At 36.6% G+C, this 23,220-nt stretch overlaps 1 protein-coding gene across 1 annotated transcript in view; it reads right to left on the bottom strand.

Annotated features, from left to right (window-relative positions):
- The window catches only part of PCDH15 (protocadherin related 15), a 1,631,248-nt gene that overhangs the window by 727,259 nt on the left and 880,769 nt on the right, over window positions 1-23,220 (bottom strand). The gene's annotated exons all lie outside the window — the stretch shown is intronic.

Below are 23,220 nucleotides of genomic sequence, written 5' to 3'. Positions count from 1 at the left end.
ATCACTGATAGAAAATGAAGTATACAATGTAACTTGTCATTACTGTTCATAATAAAACAGAATTAAGGTAAAAAAGAAAGTGAAGAATAGAATGGTAGGGACAATAATGGCATTTTTCACAGAACTAGAACAAATAATATTTGTATGGAACCACAAAAGACCCCAAAGGACCAAAGCAATCTTGAGAAAGAAGAACAAAACTGAAGGTATCACAATCCCAGATTTTAATATATACCACAGAGCTGTAGTAACCAAAACAGTATGGTCCTGGCCCAAAAAGAGACACATAGATCAACAGAACAGAACAGAGAGTCCAGAAATAAACCCATGATTATATGGTCAATTAATCTATGATGAAGAAGGCAAGAATATACAATGGGGAAAAGACCTACTTGATGGGAGAAGATACTTGCAAATACTCTATCTGATAGGGGTTCATATCCAAAGTGTATAAGGAACTTACACAGCCAACACCAAAAATACAAATAATTTGGTTAAAAAATGGGCAGAGGAGCTTAATAGACATTTTTTTCCCCAAAGAAGACACCCAGATGGCCACCAGACATGTGAAAAGATGCTCAATATCACTTATCATCAGGGAAATGCAAATCAAAGCTGCAATGAGGTATCACCTCACACTTGTGAGAATGGCTGAAATAAAAACAAAACAAAACAAAAAAACCCCACAAAACCAAAAAATATATATAAAAAATAAAACAAAATAAAAAGACCTACCAAAAAATAAGAAATAATAAATGTTAGCAAGGATATGGAGAAAAAGGAACCCTTGGTGCACTTTTGGTGGGAATGCAAACTGATGTAGCCACTCTGGAAAATAGTATGGAAGTTCCTCAAAGAATTCAAAATAAAAATACTATATGGTCCACTAATTCCACTAGTGGGTATATACTCAGCAAATAAAAACACTATTTGGAAAATATACAGGCACCCCTGTGTTTATTGCAGCCTTATTTACAGTAAGCAAGATATGGAAGCAACCCAAGTGTCCTCTGTAGATGAACAAAGAAGAAGTGATACACACACACACACACCCTGTATATATGTATACATATATGTATGTATATGTGTACATACAATGTATGTGTGTGTATATATATGTATATGTATATACACACAATGCGATATTACTCTATCATAAAAAAGAATGAAATCTTGCCATTCGTGACAACATGGATGGACCTAGAGAGTATTATGCTATGTGAAATAAGTCAGACAAAGAAAGACAAACATCATATGATTTCACTTTTATGTGGAATCTAAAATCAAATCAAATGGACAAACAAACCAAAAACAGAAACATACTCAAAAATACAGAGAACAAACTGGTGGTTACCAAAGGGGAGTAGGTAGGGGGTGAGTGAAATAGATGCAGGGGATTAACAGGTAGAAGCTTCTGGTTATAAAATAAGTAAGACATGGTGATAAAAAGTACAGCATAGGGAATACAGTCAATAATATTGTAATGATGCTGTATGGTGACAGATGGGAGGTACACCTACCATGTTGTACACCTGAAACTAACGTAACACTGCATGTCAGCGTACTTCAGTAGCAAAAATATAAATAAAAATAAGATAAAAATAAAGTAAAAATAAAATTTAAAGAATATCAAGAGAAGGAAGAGGATGAGGAGCTTAGAAGAGCTTCGGGTCATTGAACAAGCATCTGAAATGAGAGCTTTCATTTTTAGTTTTGGGGTCATACTGAACAGTTCAGAAGTCCATCTACAGTATGAACAACTTCCCAGTATAAATATGTTCTAAATTCCTGTCATTTTAGCATGATATGAGAAGAGGTAACCTATATTTTGATATCTCCAGTTGTGCTGTGGGCTAATTATTTCTATGGACACAACACATGAGCACTTAACGTTGACATGTATCAGTACAACAGCATGGACATCTGTTTGGCTGGATCTGTGAACCACACATTCTTCCTAAATCCATATTCAGGCTGTAACAATAGCTCCATTAGGTTCAGCTCTTTCTTCATTTGGTGCATTTCCTATACGCCAATACACACAGCCAGCCAGCCTCCTGCTAGGACATACACTGTGAGGCAGGAGCAGGGAAATATTGCAAATAAACTCATTCTTAGTAACAATGAAGAACGAAGCAATGTTTATGAAGTTTTTGTGTTTTGTTTTTGTTTTGTTTTGTTTTGTCAACCAGATTGTTGTGAGCACCAAATGAGAAAATGCAATTGGGGCGCTTAACATGATGTCTGGCATAGAGTAAGAATTCCACAAATGTAGCACTGTGATTATGATGATTATCATTTATGGAATTTCTTTGGCTCCCCTGCATGTAAGCAAACAGACGTATTCCAATAATACATATTATCTACTTGAGCATGGATGTGCATGCACCCAGATGTGGGCTGGGGAAATCATGAGCTGCTACATGTGACCTATTTCTACTGTTAGAATAAGGGGCTATGTTGAAATATCATTATGAAAGCATGTGCTTAAAAAAAAAAAAGACCTAGATCTTTAGTGTCAAAGTAACTTCACTATTAAGAATTATACAAGAAGGGCACCTGGGTGGCTCAGTTGTTAAGCGTCTGTCTTCGGCTCAGGTCATAGTCCCAGGGTCCTGGGATGGAGCTCCACATCAGGCTTCCTGCTGAGCACTCCCTCTCCCACTCCCCCTGCTTGTGTTCCCTCTCTTGCTGTCTCTCTCTCCGTCAAATAAATAAATAAAATCTTAAAAAAAAAAGAATTATACATGAAGATACACAGAGGTAGCTGTATATGGAGGTATCAATAACATTATTCTATATGAAAAAATGTATCTGTAGATAAAATGGTACTCCAGGAAGATATCAAGGTATTAAATGGAAATGTGCATTAAGAAGAAATATTTAATATGAAATTTTTATTTGTATTATTTTTTTTTTTAGAGAGAGAGTGCTCACCAGCAGAGGGAGGGACAGAGGGGGAGGGAGAGAAAGAATCTCAAGCAGACTCTACACCCAGTGCAGAGCCTCACACGGGCCTCGATCCCACAACCCTGAGATCATGACCTAAGACGAAGCCAAGAGTAGGATGCTTAATCAACTGAGACACCCAGGTGCCCCTTTAATATGAAATTCTTGAAATTGATTTTTTTTTAAGATTTTATTTATTTATTTGACAGAGATAGCCAGCGAGAGAGGGAACACAAGCAGGAGGAGTGGGAGAGGAAGAAGCAGGCTCCCAGCGGAGGAGCTTGATGTGGGGCTGGATCCCATAACGCCGGGATCACGCCCTGAGCCAAAGGCAGATGCTTAACGACTGCGCCACCGAGGTGCCCCTGAAATTGATTTTTTGGTTCATGATGTTGATTATTACTATTTTTAATGAAATGTTCTATTTATTTATTTACTTACTTACTTATTTTTATAATTTTTATTTATTTTTTAATAATATTTATTTTGTTATATTAGTCACCATACAGTACATCCCCAGTTCTTGATGCAATCTTCCATGATTCATTACTTGCATATAACACCCAGTGCACCATGCAATATGTGCCCTCCTTAATACCCATCACCGGCCTATCCCAATCCCCCACCCCACCCCTCTGAAACACTGAAATGTTCTTTTTAAATAAAGACAAGAAAGCTAAGCACTGATTTTCAATATTAATAGTTAAGAACCCAGAAAATTTTCACATTTTATAGGTTTAAGTCAGTTAAAAAAATAAAACGTTTACGTGACAACAATTAAAAATAAAACCCTCTCCTGGAGAAATTAATGAGGATACTAAGGCCCTATGTCCTCAGAATCTATTGCTTTAAAAAGATAAAAAATAAGCCCTCAACTCTCTTGCATGGAAGACTGCTAATTAACATCTGTTAATAAGAACCAAAACTTTTAAATAATTTAAACTAAGGAGGGTGGATAATTCATTGATTGGGATAAGAGAAGAATTGAAGAGAAACAGGGATGGTCTCATAGTGGCATTGAGAGAAGTCTTGAAGGTTGAGGAATTTAACACAATTATTGCACCTAGTAAAATTAATGAGAAACACACTTTTCCCCTTAGCTGTCCTTCGCTGTACACTCTTGAAACAGACGGCTGGTGTTTCAGTAAGTCTGGAGAGTGGGGAGCACGGCGGTGGGGGGGAAGGATACTAAGCAGAGGGGATGGCTCTCACCAAAGAGTGACCTCAAAATGAATATCCAGAATGCATTCATAACATTACACCCCACTTTTAAGTAGATTACCACATTTAATTTTCTGAACTGTCACAATTCAGGCTCTCCCTCTTAGAGCCCTTGCTGTGGGGACCAAGTTCACAATATTCCTCTAGTTCATACTGTACTCTTCTCCAGTTTTAAATGTGTATATCTTTCTAGAGCTGTGACTGGGCTCTAAGAGCTGGTTTGCTGATTGTGTGATCTATGATAAGAATAGGTAAACTACAGCCCCCTGGACAAATCCAGCCCGCTGCCTGGTTTTTGCATGGCCGATAAAATAAGAGTGGTTTTTCCATTTTTAAACAGTTGGGAAAAAATCAGAGCAAGAATAATATTTCTTGGCATGTGAAAATTATATACAATTCTAATTTCAATGTTCATAGTCTTGTCCATTCCTTTCCACAGGGCTAATAGTTTTCATACTACAAGGGCAGAGTGAAATCATTGCAGCAGAGACCATCCGGCCCACAAAACCTGTATGATTTACTTTCTAGTCTTTACAGAAAATGTTTGTTGATCCCTCTAGGAAAATTATTTTGGATATACATAGATTTAGAAATACTGTGGACAGAATCATACTGTGAACCTATGATATGGTTATATATTATTTTTTTATTGTTATCAGAGGGAAAGAGAGAGAAAGAGAGAAAGAGTGGGGCAAGGAGCAGAGAGAGAGAGAGAATCCCAAGCAGACTCCACACTCAGCACAGCCTCACAGAGCCTGACACAGGCCTCAATCTCATGACCCTGAGATCATGACCCGAGCTAAAGTCAATAGTTGAATGCTCAACCGACTTAGCCACCCAGGTGCCCCTATGGTATAATTATAGAGGAATGGAAAAGTCATCCAGAAAAAGTCTGACAAAATATCCATCTTGCTACTTTATAACTACATGTCATATAGGAAAAATGTGATACGATGGATTTATTTTAGTAGGTGGATATTAGATGATAAAATGACTCTGTTATTTCTAAGTCTTATAAATGAAACTGAGCCCAAATACAGTATTGGGGGAAATGATCATGTAAAACAAATTATATAGGTTGTATTTTAAAATGGATTATTTTTACTCTTCTGTGAAGGTCAAGAATACTAAATACACCAGATCACCTTCAGTAAGAAGCCTGCATCAGCACATTTAAATCTTTGAAAGCCATTACTGTCTGCTTGCTTGGGAAAGCTGAAAACCACATTTTATGATAGATGCCGCAGAAAAATTGATCCAGAAATTGTTATTAGTATATAATTACAACAATCATAACAGAATAGCTTTTAAAACTGTAAAAGTATATTATCTCTATATTTGTAAATTTCGTACATACCCTGTAGAATTGCTTGTATTTTGAATGGAAGTATGCCTTCAGAAGAAAAAGAGGCAGTCTATTTTAATGCCATGCCATACTAAGGGAAATATTATCCATACAATGTTTCTGTTATTCCCCTCTATTAAAAACCTGTTCGTTAAACAATCTGCCATGCTTCCCTTGAAAAAACAATAAAAGATCTAGTACTAATTTTATTGTAAAGGAATAAAAATATCAATCTTTGAAAATTCAATACATAGAAAATACATCCTTTCTTTGAAAAACATTAAAATAGCAGATTTAAGTATGTTCCCTAAGGTTTACTGGGTATGTAAAGAAAATTATTATTTATTTTAAATGATACGTTGTAGTTCATTTTAAATAAACCCTGAGAACATAAATCTGATTCACTCATAAGAGCTGAATTTGATTGTAATTATTTATGTAACAAAAGCAACATTTATCTTAAAATGGATCCCCCAGTGTATATTAACTGGTTCAACTTATTAAATATGCTGATATCTACATACTTCTCCAAGATTATTTTGTAAAGAAAGTCTACTTTTCATGAGAAAATCAAGATGATACGCATGAACAGTACACTTAGTAGGACTTCACGAAATACGAGATTTGTAGGGACCCATTTTTCTGAATTCTCTCATCTACCTAAAGCCATTTTGTGCAGATAATCTCATCTACTTTATCCAAAAAATGGAAAATATTCAATATCTTTTAGTTACTCTGCATGTGAATACTCAGTCCCTATCCATTTTTCTTATTTTTTAAAAGGCATTATTTAGGGGCATCTGGGTGGCTCAGTTGTTAAGTGTCTGCCTTCGGCTCAGGTCCTGATCCCAGAGTCCTGGGATTGAGCCCCACGGTGGGCTCCCTGCTCAGTGGGGAACTTGCTTCTCCTTCTCCAGCTCTTCCCTGCTTGTGTTCCCTCTCTTGCTCTCTCTTTCTGTCAAATAAATAAATAACATTTTTTAAAAAGATTAAAGAAATAAAGATGCTATTTATTTGACAGGAAGAGAGAGCACACAAGCAGGCAGAGTGGCAGAGGGAGAGGGAGAAGCAGACCCCCAGCTGAGCAGGGAGCCTGAGGAGGGGCTCGATCCCAGGACCCTGAGATCATGATCTGAGCTGAAGGCAGACGCTGAACCAACTGAGCCACCCAGGTGCCCCCATTTTTCTTATTTTTTAATCTAAAAAATATATTTATTTTTTCTTTTCAATAGTGTGGTCTTTCAGCTTTGTTTCTGCTTGCTACCCATTTTTTCCACTCAAATCCCAATCTTCTCTGAGCAATCTCATCCTTGCTTGGCTGGAAGCACCCATCTTATAAGAAAGACAGGAGAATTAATAAATTAACAGCCACACAGAACATGTAATAAAAGCTAAAATGTAGGGGGTAATAAGAGAAGGGATGGGACATCCTTCAGGGAAGGGAATGAAATGGGACATTTGATGTGGGTACAGCCATGGGGCGGGGAAATTAGGAAGAGGGATTGGTTGGGGGTGTTCACTGCTGACTAGGGAGGGAAAGGAGCTCTTGTTTTCACATTGCCTAAAGCCATCAGGGCCAATGCTGGCTGTTCCTACTGGAGGGTGTGAGGGTGTGTGTGTGTGTGTGTGTGTGTGTGTGTGTGTGTGTGTGTGTGTATTTAGGGGAGGTCAGAGGCAGTTATGTGGTGTCCCATGTCCCTGGCTTTTCTGTCTCTGCAGGGAAGCCTGTAACTCTGGGGGAACAGAGGGCTACAGAGAACTTACTGATGCCCAGGACTTGGAAAGATACAATAATCAGTGACAAGACTTTAATCTCCATTTTCCACAGGTCCTGAGCAACAAGACTCTCACCCTCATGCTGTAACTTCTGTAACCTGCTTCAGATCTTTTTTCCATGATCCCAGCTCTGACTGTCTAGTTTCAGTGTGACCCGAGTCCCTTTGCTCATTCCCCGTTGCAGATCCCCAGACTGAGCCCGTGGCTGTTCCCTCTACAGTATCTCTCGAGCCTAAAACCTGCTCTCCATCCCTGCCTCCCACAACCTCTCTCCTGGGGGTTCTTTCAAAACAGTTTTTTGATTGTCAGTCTCCCAAGACCTGATACGTTTTGCTTGCCACCCTCAGATGCATTTTCTTCAAACATCACACTTCTTTTAAGGTTTGTTCTTTGACTGAATGCCTATTTGATTCCCATTATCTCAGAATAAAATCCAATCTTATCAGTCTAATTTTTCACAGTTTGGTTCAATTGATTTTACTTTCCCTGCCTGACTTTCCATGAGTCTGTTCTAGGTGGACTGGTTTCTACTTTGTGCTGACTTCTTCCCTGGCACTGCTGTTTGCAGCCCTACCCATACAAGCAAACACCATCCGCTGGAGGAAGACACAAGTCCCAGATTGTTCTCCAGCCTTGGGGTCTGCAGGGGTTTTGGTGGTAGAGCTCCACACAGGCCTATCGTGTTCCATTTATATAAGTTATCCATGTATAACTTTAGGAAAATATTTGTATTTGTGGTTTTTTTTACTCTATTTTACACTGTCTCAGAAAAAATACATTTAGCTTATACTGATGTTTTAGCAGGAATAAAACCAATGCTAAATAAGCACAGGGAAAATTATGCCCCTTTAACTAAATAATGTAGAATATATTTATAAATGCAGAGGAGAATCTTAAAAATAAGGAGTCTATTACAAGCTAAGAAATCCTTATTTTCCATGAAAAAAGTGGTATTTAGAAACTCATAATTAAAACATTTAAATAAAATATAAATATTTTGCTTTGCTGAACTTTACTTGTAAGACTGAAATGGATTACAAATTGTAACTGAATTGATACAGCAGATAATATTTTAAAGTCGAAATAGGATTTTTGAATCGGGTAGCATTATATGTAATAGATGTGGTAAAAAATGATATCCACAGAAAATCTTGTTAGGTGACCATGAGTCTACTTTTTGGTTGTTGTTTGATTACTGCCCATAACGATGGAACACATTCGCAAGCAAGCAGGGAGCAGCCTGTGGTTTACGGTAGAGTCTCTAGGGCTTAGGAGGAAGATGCACCTTCCTTTATATTGGGTTGGTCTCAACCAATAGCCTGGTTTACATAGTCCCTATAAGCCTCAGGTGTTTATAACATTTTAATTAGAATTGCATATTAATAGATGTGAAGAGTCTAGTAAAAATCTGGCAAATAGTAATTTGTGAGCATTCATAAGTCCTATTATCATTGAATATCATTTTATTCTCATTTACTGTTGCCTTTCCTACATTTGAAAAATTATGTAGGTATATATGCATGTGTTTTCTTTCACAGAACTAGACTGTTTTAGTATTTTAATATTTATTACATTTTACTTCTAAAAATTAATAACTATAACCTGAGTTTGAGTGGAAGCTCTGAGTAGATGGGCAGCTAAGTAGCTGGGACACATCTTAGCAGCTTTTAAATTAATTCTTTCTTAGAAAAAGAAATCGGTTCAAAACTACAAATTAAAATTACTAGCTCTTGTATTCATGCATCCTACTTTCTAAGTTATTTGGCTTTCCTTAATATAACTGAGAGACAGCTATTTTCATAGATTAATGGAATTTTGCCATATCTTTTGAAGGAGGTTATGATTGGAAAACAGGGATTAAAGAGTTTTGCATAGAAAGCAACACAGTTTTCTAGTATATAGAGAACTACGACATTGCGCGGATTGTAGGTAAACAAATATCCTCCTTTTTAACCTACTTGGTCTCTTTGGGGCAACTTTTCACGTTGAATATATGCCATTATATATCTATCTACCTTTGCTCAGAAACTCACAAACCATCTAGTTGGCAAGGTAAACAGTTGGCTCTTTGCTTCCTATGAAGATAAAAAGCATGGGGGTTAATTTACATGAAATTAGGTGCATCCTTTCCCCTTTTCCAAGTAGCAACCAGAGGCAGCTGTTCTTCCTGAGAGGATGTTAGGAGCTGATGGCCAGCATGTTGGAACAAAGTGAAGAGAACCTTCCTCTGGCAAGAACAAGATGGCTCATGCTTTGGCCACCTCCACAGCATATTGCTGGTTAAACACATTAATTTCTCCTGCAGGGGCCTAATACTTCACAAAAATTCACTGACTGTGGCAAACTGAGGGAATTTTTATCAGTATTTTTTCATGGAAGTCAGCCTATGTCTTTGAGTATTCTTTTCTTCTAATGCTGACAATGGCTAGACACAAGAGAAGGGATGAAGAGTTGGATGGAAATATAATAAGTCCAGGATGTTATAAAAATCAACTGTCATGTGTAGGAAAAAAACAAACAAACTGTCAAGTCCTGGCAAAAAAATCAACCAATAGAAAAGGTTGAAACAAAAGATATGTGCGGGGGAAATCCTTAATCTTTTGTTTTAGTCTTGTATTTCTGCAACACATTAGCAACACATTTTTCTGAGAACATTTGCTATGGCATTTTCCTCACAGATAATGCTTCAGGCAACTAAAATCAACTTTGATTAATTATTATTGTTTGTTATCTGTACTCAATGTTTGGAATGTCATAAAGCATGTCTAAAAAATAAAACTAGGGATTTGATATCTGTGCAGTTTTCTCTCAAAGGAATGAGCGAAAATATAAACTCATAGTTTCAATGATTTGTTTTTCTTCTTGTTTATGTACTGGAAGAGGAATATTTTTTAAATGGTGAAAAATAACATTGCTTCTGGAATTAAGGAAAATATTCAGGCATTAGGATATTTTTAAACATACACATACTTTCATCTAACCATTAACTCTTCCAACACATCTTTATTGGTATACTTGTGTATGTGCAATTTATCTATCTAGCAATGGAATGAGACTCGGGCTGAATTTTATACAGGAGCAAAAATGGATTTAATGGCCACATTGCTAAGACTGAACATTGAAAGCTTCAAGAAAAAGGAACAGTTTAAATAATCATGCCCAAGAGGGCACAGCTATAACAAGAACTGAATCCATATTGAAAAGTCAGCTACAGAGGACAGGTACAAAATAAGGAATTTTGTGATTCCAACCGTAGAGATATTAGCTCAAACTGAGGAAGAAATCTTTCATGGACATCTAACAGCCAAGCCAACAGGCAAAATAAGTAGTCCTTAAAGGTACACTAGGTTGCAGAATAAACTTCATACAAAATACCTATCTATAAAGATAAATATGACCCAGTTCTTACCTTAAAGGTTTAGATAGTCCAGTTGGGAAAACAGATGAGTTATCCAGTATGATAAATGCTGTGTTGCTTGCTAGGCATACTAGAATGGAGCAGAAAGTGAATAACTCTGCAAGGAATGGAGACAAAGAAAACTTCTAGGGAAGGAAGCCTGAGCTGGTTCTTTATGGATAAACAAGATGCTGGACAAATTCTGTGCAAGACACCGAGGCATAAAATGCATGTTTTGTTTTAGTAACCCTTGACTGGTATGTATGTTAATCAGATAAAAGGTGAGTAGGTGAATTTGAATATGGAACACTTTATAGACGAGGCTAATAGATTTAGCCATTTTTAAATTACCTTTTTAGTGTTTATTTTTCAGAAAGAGTACTCTAAGAACACAGTGCAAGTTTGAGGAGGCAGTGAGACCACCTAGGAGACTGCCGTACTTGTCAGAATAATAGAACATGGAATCTTAACTAATAAAATAGCAAGGCCAAAATTAACAAGACAAGAAACAACAAGTGTTGGTGAGGATGTGGAGAAAGGGGAACCTTCCTACATTGTTGGTGGGAATGCAAGCTGGTACAGCTACTCTGGAAAACAGTGTGGAGGTTCCTCAAAAAGTTAAAAATAGAAGGGCCCCTGGGTGGCTCAGCTGTTAAGCGTCTGCCTTAGGCTCAGGTTATGATCCCAGGGTCCTGGGATTGAGCCCCACATTGGGCTCCCTGCTGGGCGGGAAGCCTGCTTCTCCCTCTCACACTCCCCTTGCTTGTGTTCCCTCTCTTGCTGTCTTTCTTTGTCAAATAAATAAATAAAATCTTAAAAAAAATAGAGGTACCCTATGACCCAGAAATTGCACTACTAGGTATTTACCCCAAAGATACAGATGTACAGAAAGGAAGGGACATGCGCACCCCAATGTTCATAGCAGCAATGTCCGCAATAGCCAAACTGTGGAGGGAGCCGAGATGCCCTTCAGTGGATGAATGGATAGAGAAGATGTGGTCATATATACAATGGAATATTACTCAGCCATCAGAAAGGATGATTACCCAACATTTGCATCAACATGGATGGAATAGGAGGGGATTATGCTAAGTGAAATAAGTCAAGGAGAAAGACAATTATTGTATGGTTTCACTCGTATGTGGAACATAAGGAATAGCATGGAAGACCACAGGGGAAGGGAGGGAAAACTGCAAGGGAAGAAATCAGAGAGGGAGACAAGCCATGAGAGACTCTGGATGCCAGGAAACAAACTGAGGATTACAGAAGGGAGGGGGTGGGGGGACGGGGTAACTGAGTGATGGGTATTAAGGAGAGCATGTGTGGTGATGAGCAATGGGTGTTACACGCAACTAATGAATCCTTGAACACTACACCAAAAACTAATGTTTATTATGTTGGCTAACCGAACATAATAAAAAAAAATAAATAAAATAAAATAAAATAACAAAGCATGTAGAAAGGAACTGATGCAACACATAACTAACAAGTAGAATCAACACAACTAATAAGTAGAAAGGGTCTACATACATGAGAAGTGACAGAGATAGGAGATTCAAGTTGTTTTTCAAAATCTGACCTAAGCAATTAGGAAGGTGAATGAATAAATGAATGTGGTGCCAATGATGACTATTATAATCTTAGAGATTAGATTGAATACCTCTTGGACAAATGGTCAAAACAGTATGAAATAATCCTACATTAAAAAAAAATCTAATCCACTCAAATCACAAAAATTTCAGTGGACTGTTTATTAATTTTGGTTGTATTCTTTCAACTTCCCTTACATTTCTTCAATTTTCTGTCAGATTCCAAACCTCAAGGGTTTGGAACTATCACTAAAGTAAATACTATCCTATTACTTGGGAAAACAACTAAAAATATAATGCATTGCATTACTTTATCAGTTATTTACATGTGCATTCAAATCCCAGAAAAATTATATGGTCAATAGTTACTTAAACAACATTCAGTACAGCTGAATTTTAACATCCTAAAATAATTACAAAGGCACATCCATTAGATTCAAGCTATGAGGGGTATAAAATTATACCCACTTTTGCTAGTGGTTTGCCAGTAGCTGTCATACAATTATGACTGGTTTTCACATCTATGACAGCATAATGTATGAGCTGTGGGCAACTGGAAATGACTATTTCTGATCTCGGTAAATGAACACTAGCCACATCAACTCTTGAAAGCACCCCTTTAAGTCTGCATATTAAAGTGATAAAGAGAAAGTAGAAAGTGCAAGTTCCTTTTGAGGATTCATATATATCTTCTTCTTACATACAGATGTGTTTCTCTGATTATTCATAATCCCTCATCTACCCTAAAGAAGCAGGTTAAAAATGAAATCATTAATTTTTTTTCCCCACTTACACTCCATCTAATTGGATGTGTGTCACTTTATCATTAATTTTGTTTAACATTAGTGAGGGGAAATGGCAACCTACCTTTTTTGTTTTTCCAGTGAGATTTAAGCAATGCCATATTTTGGGTTCTTAAAAGCCAAACATCTGTTCTCTAAAACACTAAACTGCCTGAGTTGGTCCTCATGAGTTAAAATGTGAGCCACATTAAAAATCCATCTTCTTAATCAGGACAAAGCTGAGAAATTTTGGTTTCTAACAAAATTCTAGTTAATATGTATGTGTTACATTTGATTAAATATTTTTAAAAACCTCATAGAAATAATTTAAAAGGATATAAAGCAACAACCCTACATTAAAGGGAAGATATTTGAAATGTGGTTTGAGGATGAGAGGCACTGGCATCCTTACTCTTGAATTGTCCATTCTGAGGGAAAATATAAGAATTTGTACTTTCCCCAAGATTGGATCGAAAGAGTCGACACAAGTGTATTAGCCACTTATCTGAAATTTCCAAATAAAAAAAATATGCCACGTATTGTTAAATCACATGTAGATTCTGCCTCAAAATGATTGGGAGTATATGTTTCAAGGACAAATATTAATAGTTTTTCGGGGAGGTGTGCATATGTTATAGGTGAACTAGGGTAGGCACTGAATAGGCTATGGGAGTATAAAAAGTAAGCAGGGAACAGAAAATATATTGTCACTTGGTCAAATGAAATTATAACTCAATGAGAATCTTTGGTTACCAGACGAAAGCCTGAGCTTTGGTTCCAAATTGTATTTGGTCTAGCACCATGATAAGTAGGAAGATTGGAGAAGGTCCAGGAAATGAGATAACTTCCTGTGAAAAGAGTTACATCATATTTTATTTAAAAGGAGTAACCTGAAGAAGGGAGCATAGATAAACCGGAAAGTCAGAGAGCCACATAAGAAGTGGAGAGGTGTTCACTGAGTACTTTCTCCTGGATGCCTTGGTTTTTAGGCATATTATTTTGTGAGAGGCAAAGAATACTGCGTTCTAGATAGAACTTGAACTCTTTTCCTTCTAAAATTCCAATTCTTTTCAGAAGCTTATCTAATCATTCAGCCAAGAGATTTGCATGTTCCTGAAGTTTGGTGAATTTGTTCTATAAAAAATAGGGAGTGTTACCAAAGAGGGAAAAAGGTTGGTTGTCGATAATGTTGTTTGTCTAGCTGGGGCAGAGAAGGGAGGTGATGCGTCAGGCAGGACACGTCTGAATGCAAGGGGGAGGCTGGAGAGACCTCAGAGCAACTTTCAATGGAGAATGCCTTGACCATATTAGAAGTGGACAGACCAGCAAAGGGCAGAGCAAGGAGACAGACCAGCACAGATTCTAACTGCCCACACAAATACGGACCCATTGAGGGAAACAAGGCTCTCTGGGATGTCCACAGTTTCAGAAAATAAGGAGTATCTATAAACCAATGTTCTAACCTGATGAATGTACTCATTGTATAGAGATCTCTTCACAACAAACATGTAGATCATAAAAATTGAATGTAAGTCATAAAAAGAGTTAGGCATATAGAGAGATTTTTATGAAAAATTGATAAACGAGGTAGCCAGAACTGTCCATGAGTCCATGCATCCGCTGATGTCCCAAGACACCCACACACAAGCCATGCCTCTGTCTCCTCCTTTGAGCTCCTCAGCCTCACAAATACCTTCTATACTTTCAGTTTCCTTCTGTCCACAGCCAAATGCCTGAGCTGAACTCAGAGAGCTCCTCATGCCCTTATACTTCTATCATATACATGCATTATTCTTATCAAGGACAACAGCAATATCGCATTTCAAGGGAATGGAACTGTTTATAAGCAAGATTGTGAGATCTTGACACTGTTTTATATCCTTAAGAATGTTCTTTTTTTAGGGCGGAGGGGCAGAGGGAGAAGGAGACAGAAAATCTCAAACAGGGCTCCATACCCAGTGTGGAGCCCAACAGAGGGCTCGATCTTACAACCAAGATCAGGACCTGAGCTGAAATCAAGAGTCAGACACTTAACTGACTGAGCCACCCAGGCATCCTTTCTTAGGAATGCTCTTTATATGATCTGTCAGTATAGCAAATAAAAACAGGTAAAAATGATTAAAATTTCAAAATGTTCATTTGTCGATGTCAAGAGCAGTTCCAGTTTGTTACAGTGAAGAATATTTTACTTATTTACTTCTTGAGGGTTATATAAGTCCCTGGATTTCCTGCATTTTATCCAAAATTACACATTTTAATGTGAAAAATGCAGAGTTATCTATTCGTTCCTCTAAGTGGCAACTGTGCTTTTGGTAAAGTCAGGGCTCTATAAACTTTCTTTTAAAAGGATGAGGATAATGGAAAGCAAAATAAACTACAGGAAAAGAGACTAAGAAGAAAATGTATATATTTTCTTTTAACTTTGGTAATTAAAACAGTGAATTTGAAAGATGCCTGTATATATATATGCAGTCTTCCAACTGCTCCAGCTACAGATACGCTAAAACAAACACTTGAACTTCAGTGACATTTAAAAGACACACGATTAGGCTTCTTTACATTTATAAAATTACAGTTTCCTAATACTCCACACTTTTAAGATACCATATAATATTTGGCATTACTACTTTGGATAACAAGCCCAAAATGGATATATATATATATTTTAAAGTAGATTCCTAAGCGTTAAGTAGCCACTTTAGGCTGATAAAGATTTCCAATCATGAGCTCGCTATGGCCAGGTGTTATCATTCACCAGAATTTTATGTTTATATTTTTTTATATGTTTATATTTTCTTTGCTATATATATATATATATATATATATATATATATATATATATATACACACAATGTATTGTTTAGTGTTGTTTCTTTTTCAAATTTATAAAAATCTCATTTTATAAATGCTTTCCTGATCCTGGTATAAACACATGAATTGAAGAAATTCATGTAAAACACAGTTATTTTGTTGAAATTTGTTTTAACAATTCAAGTAATAAAAAGACAGCTCTAGGCAAAAAATGGTGACAGAATTCATATTTAATGGTTCCCGATCTATCATTCAGATGTGTGTGCCTGTCCATATACTGAGGAATCCTCTAACCTTTTGCTTACCAAACTTTACTCATTCTACGCTGTATTCTGTTAAAGCTCAGTTACGTAAGTGGAATACAGAATAATATAATTACTATTATTTCTTGATCATGTATAATACATTAAGCATTATGCTGGGTGTGCTGCCTTATTTTATTTCATTTCATAAAAATTTCATCAGTTAGGATAGGCAAAGATATGCTGTGGTAACAAACAAAAAGAAATAAAACTGGGTTAAAACAACAGAAAGGATACACTCTTGTTCATTCTCCATGTCCAAATGGTTCTAAGAATGACACACTCAGCAGATGAAGGAAATGTGGTGCATTATAACACTGGCTCTTAAATTTTTCTTTCAGAAGTGAGTTTCATAACTTCACTTTTAATCACAAATATCATGATTGGACATCGTTTTAAGAAAACAAAAACAGAACACCCACAGAAGTACAGTCCTGTAAGGTGCCTGTATGGAGAACTAGAAATATTTGGCATCAGGTCAAATGGCTGACCTTCCTCAAAAAAACATTCTGAGAGACTCATTATCAACATTTGTGAAGGAAGGTGAAGCTCAGAGAGATAAAGTCAGTTAATTAATATAAAATTATTAATCCAGTAATTCTCAGAATGAAATATGAATGTTTCCAAAGCCTTTTCCTCCATTGTTAATATTTTAATTAGATGTTAAATGTACTTTATTAGACTCATCATAAATCAGTTTATTAATACCCTATTTAATACCCTGATTTAATAATCAGCTTATTATACCCTATCATCATTACCAAGTGAATGGGGCTCTTCTTAAAAAGTATGCATTTATGGAATGTAATGACCATTGCCCACTTGCCCAACTCAAGAACTAAAATAGTACCGATACAATGCACCTGCACCTCTCTAGTGCGTCACTCCCTATGCTCTTCTCTGCTCTGCTCTAGGAGGTAATCTCTCTTCCAGATGCCACACGAGGGCCATCCTTGTAGGCAGACCTTGCTAAGGACAGCAGTCCCAGGTTTCTGCACGTTATACAACTAAATTGCATTTAATCTGGATATATTGCATTTTCCCTCTGATCTAAAATTTATAAATGCCATGAATGATGTTGACAAACTATGAAGTTATCTTAAACAAATATATTTTCAAGAAGCCACATGTCTTAAAAATGCAGCATGCTTTAAGACTTCAGGTTGAGTCTGAAATGTACAGAACAGAAAGAAGAAAGGTGAGCAAAACTGATAGAAGGATCTTGGTAAGAGTCCAAGGTTAACAGCTTAGGATTGCTTTTCTTCTTTTTAGAATTAATACCTGGAATGATAGAAAGATACAAAGAGGCCCAAAGCTACACAATACAATATTTTAAAAGCCTTTAATTTAATAAGAATGAATGAATGAATATGAAGAAGAATGAATGAATGAAGAAGAATGAAGAAGAAACACATGTCTGTAATTTTTATTATAGTCCTATTGTTTCCTAATAGTAGGAAATTGGGCCAAGGGTTTGGCTGTTTTACCCAAAATCATGTAAAAGAAAACTGTGGCTACACTGAGACATGCTGGTAAAATGTAAGTAGATAAGATTTCAGTAAGCTGCAGTTCTTCCTAGTATATGAAGTTCCTTCAAACCTTCCCATCATAGCATATGCTACTTCCTCTGTCTGAGCTCTGTTTCTTCTTCTTTTATTTTTTTTAAAGATTTTATTTATTTATTCATTCGACAGAGATAGAGACAGCCAGTGAGAGAGGGAACACAAGCAGGGGGACTGGGAGAGGAAGAACCAGGCTCATAGCAGAGGAGCCTGATGTGGGTCTCGATCCCACAATGCTGGGATCACGCCCTGAGCCGAAGGCAGATGCTTAACCGCTGTGCCACCCAGGCGCCTCTCTGTTTCTTCTTCTTATCACACATCTCTGCCTCTGCTTATCCTACTCCTATCCAACGCTCAACTTAGAACTGTTCTTTACAAAAACAATTTAACTCAGCTAACTCCAGAATGATTTAGTTAGCAATTTTGTTTTCCCATAATATTCTGTGAATGCCACTTTGACAGTTTTATGAGTGTTCTTGTCTGTGTCCCTAACTATGCTGTAAAATCTTTAAGGGATGTGTTAGTTTTCTATGGCTGTTATAACAAGTCACCCAGACCACGTGACTCAGAACAACAGCTTTGTAAGACATAGTCTCATTGGCCTAAAATCAAGGTGTGGACAGGGCTGTGTTCTTTTCCTGGGGTCTATAGCAAAATTCACTTGATTGTCTTTCCTAGCTTCTAGAAGCTGTCCACTTCTCTTGGCTCATGGTCCTTCCTCCATTCTTAGAGGTAGTAACAGCCAGATAATTTCTTCTTCTTCCTCTTCTTCTTCTTCTTCTTCTTCTTCTTCTTCTTCTTCTTCTTCTTCTTTTTTTTTAAAGATTTTATTTATTTATTTGACAGAGAGAAAGACAGCCAGTGAGAGAAGAAACACAAGTAGAGGGAGTGGGAGAGGAGGAAGCAGGCTCCCAGTAGGGCACCCAATGTGGGGCTGGATCCCAGGACACCGGGATTATGCCCTGAGCCAAAGGCAGATGCTTAATGACTGAGCCACCCAGGCGCCCCCAGATAATTTCTTCTCATAGCATATCACTCTCACTTTTTCCACACTCACTTTTCCTTCCCACACAGAATTAACCTGTTTCAGTTTTCCACGTTTAAGAACCCTAGTGATTACATTGGGTCCCCTGGATAATCCAGCATAATCCCTTTATTTTAAAGTCAGCTGATTAGCTAACTTAATATAACCTGAAATATTAATTGTCCTTTGCCATGTGACAATATACTCATAGGTTCTGGAAATTAGGATGCGGGATCTTTGGGGAGCCATTGATCTTTTTATCCCAAGAGAGATAATAAATTATCTGGTGTATGTCATGAATTCAATAACTATCAATTCAGGATATATTTGGCTCATTTTATTCAGCACCATGGACAGAAGAGGTTATATTTAATTTTTTTGAATATCTGAAGCAGACAAGAACCTACTACATGGACAATATCCTGGTCAATTTGACTAACTAGTTTATTACAAAATTCTCCTACTAAAGAGTTATTTTCAATTAAACTGTTCATGTAAAGGATGAGGAAACCATTTCCCAGATAGGGGAAGTGATTTTTTCAAGATCATTCAGCTTATGTCTTCTCAAATCTTAGCCTAGTCAATTCTGGATATCCCCTTGGCAAAATAGTCTTATATAAGTGGCCTTAGTTACTGATCCTCTGCTCTCAAAGTCACTGAGGTGATAACCTCAGTCCTATGACTGTCAGGAAGCACTGTGCCTCACTGTTGTCCATGCTGAAATTCTGCCTCAGTGTTCCCAAATTTGTAACTCTTCAAGCATCAATGTGATATTTTAGGGGAGGAGATATTCACAAATGACATATCAGATAAAGGGCTAGTATCCAAAATCTGTAAAGAACTTATCAAACTCAACACCCAACAAACAAACTAAAAATCCAGTCAAGAAATGGGCAGAAGACATGAACAGACATTTCTCCAAAGAAGACATCCAGATGGCCAACAGACACATGAAAAAATGCTCAACATCACTCATCATCAGGGAAATACAAATCAAAACCACAATGAGATACCACTTCTCACCTGTCAGAATGGCTAAAATTAATGACTCAGGAAACAACATGTTGGTGAGGATGTGAAGAAAGGGGAAGCCTCTTATACTGTTGGTGGGAATGCAAACTGGTACGGCCACTGTGGAAAACAGTATGGAGGTTCCTCAAAAAGTTGAAAATAAAGCTACCCTGTGACCCAGCAATTGCTGGGTATTTATCCAAAGGATACAAATATAGTGAGCCGAAGGGGCACCTGCACCCCAATGTTTATAGCAGCATTGTCCACCATATCCAAACTATGGAAAAAGCCCAGATGGCCACTGACAAATGAAGGGATAAAGAAGATGTGGTATATATAGACAATGGAATATTACTCAGCCATCAAGATGAAGGAAATCCTGTCATTTGCAATGACATGGATGGAACTAGAGGGTATTATGCTAAGCAAAATAAGTCAGTCAGAGAAAGACAAATATATGATTTCACTCATATACTAAACTTAAGAAACAAAACAGATGAACATAGGGGAAGGGAAGGAAAAATAAGATAAAAACAGAGAGGCAGGCAAACCATAGGAAATGTTGAACTCTAGGAAACAAACTGAAAGCTGCTGGGGGGGGGGCGGTGGGTGGGGGGATGCGGTAACTGGGTGATGGGCATAAGGGAGGGCACATGATGCAATGAGCGCTGGGTATTATATGCAACTGATAAATCACTAAATTCTACACCTGAAACTAATAATACACTATACGTTAACTTAATGGAATTTAAATTTTTTAAAAAGTGATATTTTATTCACAGAAGTGCTTAATATGCTGACATCACTCTAGTTCTTCATGGAAATAGGGGGACTATTCCATTCCCACTGTGTCACACTTTGTAACTTGCACAACACCATAGAACTACTTAAACTGGGGATTCAGGATGTCACACACACACACACACACACACACACACACACTATTTTCAGCTTCTTATGACTGTATGTTTTAGACATACATTTATGAGACTAGGCTGGGGCACCAAATTCAGTGACAAACTATGCATTTCACCCTTATATTTTGAGTACAATCTAATGAGTATGTTCGGAAAAGGAGGCTACAGTGTACCAAATAACCAACAGATTTATAAGTAAGATTATTCTTTCAAAACTCAAATTTGGAATGTGGGGAAAGAAATCTGTCCCAGGAATCTCTGCACAGTGTTAATATAGCCAGAGTATATTTGGTTACCTTCAAGAAAGGGTGTTATTAATAATTAAAATCCTAATGTTCTCAAGTCAAAATTTACCCAGACAGGAACAGTAGAGAAAAAAAGAGAAGAGATGACTAATAGGATTAGGATGGCACCCAGCTTCTGTTCTTCATACATGTATCCCTATAACAGAAGGCCTGCTGTCCTTTATCCCTTGTGTCCTTTGAGGAGGACAAATACTGTTAGGGAGTATACTTTTAATCTTTCAAAATTAATAGTCATATTTGATACTTTCATATTGAATTACACATGGGTGTGGAAAATAATGCATGATCATTTTCCTTACATTGAATTTTAAAAATTTGCATATATGTGCATTTATAAATAAATTATAAATTCAATTTTTGTTTCATATAATGCAACCTCCACAAAATTTAAAATTGTTTTCAATTTCCATAATTTGTAATATGATGTATAGAAATTCAGACAGATGTGACTTTAAAGAATGAGTTTATGAGAATGAATACATATATTCTTTAGTCCTAGATTCTTAAAATCTTATTTGGTCAATGGGTTAAGAGTTAAAAGGTATTTCTTCAAGCAGGATCTAAATTTGCTCATTTTATAATATCAAAAGGGAAGTAAAAGGCCTAAAAACTCTAAATTTTTAGAGAAAAATTCTGCATCCTAGGATGCTAGATTGACGTTCCATTATTTCTCTATCGTTTTGACTTTAAATGATTATTTTAACAAATAAACAGAAAATATCAATCCTTTTGTGAGAGAAAAATTATGTTTATTATTCTTTGTAAGACTATCCAATATAAAACTGTTATCTTACAATTAAATACACAATTGTTACCTTATCAATAGTATATTGGGCATTCCTATAAAGAAAAGCAATTCATTAAATTGTATACAACATTGAGTGAAGGATCCAGAGAGTAATCAAAATTAAACATATTTTTCTTTCAACAAGAAACAAAATCAGAATAATTGTAAAAATTGATAAGTTTTTATAACACTGGTGATTTTTTAGAAAAATCATGGCAAAGCACTGAAGATTACTTATTATTTTGGTTGCAAAAATTTTGGTTAATTTATTTAACATTATTTAACATTCTGAATCAACTGTTTTCTCTTTCAAACTCAATTTGCCCATGACTAAACTCATGATCTCCCTTCTAACTGTGGTCCTTTTAAGGTTTCTGTGTCAGTGAATGGCCCTGCTCTTGGGACTACTTATGCCAGCTTTGCCTCCCTTTACTCCCCTCCCTCCTGCTTTTTAATAAACCACACATCATATATGTGTGTGTGTGTGTGTGTGTGTGTGTGTGTGTGTGTATTTATATATATTTTTTCAATCTCTCCACCAGTTTCTATATCTAGTTTTCTTCCCCAACCAACCTCATGCTCTCATGGTTTAAACCATCACCATCTCCTTCTCGGACTACGCCATAGATGTGTATCTTGCCTATGGTGTTATTTTTCTCTATCAGTCCTTATGGGAATCCATTCTTCTCACTAGATCTAGCGATCTGTCTAAGAACAAATGGGATCATGTTGTCACACCTTCCCTTTCACTCCTGTTCTTACTTTTAAAACTCCAATGGCTTCACTTACCATTAAAACTAAAATTATCACTACTACCATCAATAAAGCTTGCTCCCTGCATATTTCCTCCGTTTCATTAGCATTTGATTTACATTGTCTTCATTCAGACTCTTCACATACTGCACTTACTTCTGATAGTGGGGCCTTACATATTATTCCCTCCATCTGGAATGAATTCCTTGCCCCAACACATTTTATAGGACCTGGCATATAGCAGCAATCCTATAAAAGTATGTTGAATGGGTAAATAAATAAATGAATAGTGATGAAAGTGTTAGTACCTCAGATGTATTACATAGGCACTAGCAGATATTTAATGAATTATGGAAAAAATATTCACTCTTAGAGATGCAGTGATTCATAGAGAATTCATTTCCCTGACTGAAGCAGTTATGATTATGTCCTAAACCAGAATAATCATAATGGCTCAGTTTAGAGGTGGCAGTTCATTTCACATGTGCTTATTCCCTTATATTTAAGAAAAAAAAAACCCAGTGAAACTAAACAAAAAGCCAAAAATGAATATTTGGCAGTAAGTACCCAAAATATATTTTCTATAAAAGTATCAGTCTTTACTAAACTGACTTTGACCAAAGTTTATTCATTGTAAATATCTGTTGTAAACTTCCAATGTGAAGGAATGGTGATAAAGTTTGATAAAC

The sequence above is a fragment of the Ursus arctos genome, unplaced genomic scaffold (assembly GCF_023065955.2).
Source record: "Ursus arctos isolate Adak ecotype North America unplaced genomic scaffold, UrsArc2.0 scaffold_7, whole genome shotgun sequence".
Classification (NCBI taxonomy): Eukaryota; Metazoa; Chordata; class Mammalia; order Carnivora; family Ursidae; genus Ursus; species Ursus arctos.
Note: the sequence above shows the minus strand (reverse complement) of the source record. Positions and strands in the feature narration are given on the sequence as shown.